Source organism: Theropithecus gelada, chromosome 6, assembly GCF_003255815.1.
Source record: "Theropithecus gelada isolate Dixy chromosome 6, Tgel_1.0, whole genome shotgun sequence".
NCBI classification, from domain to species: Eukaryota; Metazoa; Chordata; class Mammalia; order Primates; family Cercopithecidae; genus Theropithecus; species Theropithecus gelada.
In genome coordinates, this window is record NC_037673.1 from 69,901,542 (window position 1) to 69,904,588 (window position 3,047).

Sequence of the window (3,047 nt, forward strand, 5' to 3'; positions counted from 1 at the left end):
CTGTGAGGAAGGGAAACAAGAGGTAGAGAAGAAGAAAGACTTCAGGAAGGCAAGGGCAGTCTGATGTACTCGTGAATCTTTTGTTCAATGTAAAGATGATTTCCAGAAAAAAAAAAAAAAAAAAAAATCTTAGCATCTACTTTAACCATCTAGTATCTATTTAAATTTTTAAGAAATAATAATGGAAATAGTCATTGAAAAACATCCTGGTTAACAAAATATGACACCTGACAACTTCATATCCATTTCTACCTGCCTATTTTCTGTTTACTTTTTTTTCTTTTGTTGATGTCAAGGATAAACCAAAATAGGAACACTTTTCAAATTAATGAATTAGGCTTTCTGACTATGAATATAGGCTTGAAATCTCAGGCACGTCTTGATCTCTGTTACATGAAATACAATCTTCTAGAAAACAAAGACATAGTTGACAATCTTCTAGAAAACAAAGACTATATTTTACTGGCAACCTCAAAGACAAGATCATTACATTCATTACAATTTAATATGTTTCTTAATGACTCATCAGCAAGACATAAAATATTGCGTTTTGAAAAGAAGTCTCATTTGGATGTTAATTTGCAAATAAAAGTCTGGAAGAAGTTTGTATAAATTATTTTTGTAAATATATGTACATAAAATATCTTCTAAAATTTTAACAAACCAGTGAATAAAATCTTCTTGTGAAGAATGATCCAAAGATAATCACCCTGACTTGGAATAATTTTATCACAGTCTATCTACAGTGAGCTCCTTTAGTAATCTGAAGGGTGAGATTAGACTCTCATTATGAACTACTTATAAACATCATTTAAGATGATGGGTAAGTAATTTGAAGAATTTGGGGCCTGGTAATGAGTTTCCTTTGAAGTTGAGGAGGGGTGGCAGTGGGAACAGAATTTGAGATAATTGCTGGTTGTCTCCAAGGAGTCCAAATGTTGATGAAACTTCTGTGTTTAATAATTAAAGATGCTAACCTCAGAGAAAGATGGAGCCACGTTGTCAGTTACCCCTGGATACTTCCAAAGCCTGCGTCTTGGTCTAACAATCCACTCTGACTTTGTCCTCCTCCTCCCACTTAACTCTCACTTCTGCACTTGCTGTGTTTCCATTAGGCACTGAGAGGAACAATTGAAAGCATGAAGAATGGAAGAAAACCTGCTTAGGAAACTGGACTCTGGCAGCATGGCACACTGTGTTCATGCAGTATCCACCTTCCTGCCTCACGTGCCTTTCTGGAGAACAAGGATAACAAGGATATCTCTCCCAGGCATGTTCAGGAAATCAACCAAGGTTTGCCATACTCTTAAGTTCATCAACTTTGCACCTGGGTTAAGTCCAATTAATGCATCCATTAAAAAAAAAAAAGACTTTTCCTAGGAAAAAGGAGCAACTCTGAGCGCAGTTTTTTCTTCCCATTTATTGGAACCTATTGCTAGACTCATGGGAACTTCAGTTAATCATACTATGCCTGCAATATTCTCCCAGGATCAACTACCATGAGAACTCAAAGTTCATTGGCAGTGTTCTACATTTGTCCTGGGTGACCTTTAGTCTAATCAAAAGTGTCTCTTGGTACAGCTGTGAATTCTAACGACTAGTAGAGAGAGTTGTGCTCATTTTTTCTTGCCAGTTCCCAGAGTATCCTTCTGGTCTAGAGACATTTTATAGCCAGGCAAGCAGAGCACCTAGAAGCAGCAATAAAAAATGGAAAGGATGGCCACCGATTGCCCAGAAAACAAGGTCAAAGGCACGACCGCACCTGCCTCAACTTGACTAATTACATCTGCAATGACTAGTCCCAAGGAAGGCCACATTCTGAAGTACTGAGTGTTAGGACTTCAATATATAATATTTCAGGGGATACAACTCAACCCATAGCAACTTAGTTGTATCTAAATCAGTCACTCCCCAGTTCTGGTTTAGGGCCAAAGCAGAGGGAAGCTGCAACCTCCCTCTCGGATCAATTTCTTCCAGATCAAGTATTTTCTGCTCTGCTGTAGGCCACACTGTGTGACCCTGTCTCTTACAGACCTCCCTGATCCCTTCACCTCTCCCCACTGCCAAGACATGCTGTCTATTGCTTCCTGCTCCCCCCAACCCAGGGAGGGGGTAGAGGAAGTAGTGGGTGGGGGAAGCCGCTGTTTGTCCACTTCTCTTGGCTCACAGACGATACGGGCCCTGGTAAAGAGTGGGTCAATAAAACACCTTTCCTTGGTGTCAACCTATGATAACACAGGAGCTCTTAAAATTGCTAAAACTGAAGTAACCAAGAAAACTGTATTTTCCCTCATAGGTGGGACTGTGCAGCCCTCTGAGAGCATGTTCAAATAACAACATATGTCTCTCTGTTGTCTTCATGGGAGAACAGATTCTGCTAACTAAAGGATTTTGGATTTGTAGAGTAGGGTTTTCAGGGCTGGGGGCAACATTTAATTGCTCAGATCAGTCAAAGCAAAACTGAGTTCTACCAGTTTTACATCTCTGACCTTCCTCTATTCAGTGACTACCACCAGCACCCCCCACCACCCCACTTAACAAATGTGGAATCTAAGTATTACCAATGTGAAGGTAGTTCCAAATTATTTCATAGCCTCTGGCACCTGCAAGTATTGCCCTGCCCAGGATATTCCAAATGCAGTGAAGTAACACCAGAAATGATGTTTTCATCTGCATCAACGTAATTATGGGAGAATGGATTTTTAGCACTGAATGTGATTTTAAAATGTCACTCCCAGAAGCTGGACATTTGGGCTCTCCTTCATATTGTAGAGCAGAAATCTTTAAGCTGATAAACTTGCAATAAAACAAGTATCTAGAAGGTGGCATGATAAACTAAAATTTCACTTTATGATTTTTCTACGTTTAAAAATTTTACATGTATCTTTCTAAACATATGTATGGGTTTAAAGTTGCTGAGCACTGTTTCCTGGGAAGGATGGTGCTGCTTCCCACTCTTTAGGGATATATTGTCCTTTCGTAGGACAAGCAATGAGAAGAGATGATCATCTTTTTTTTCAATATCCTTTCTTGGCACAAATGAAAAC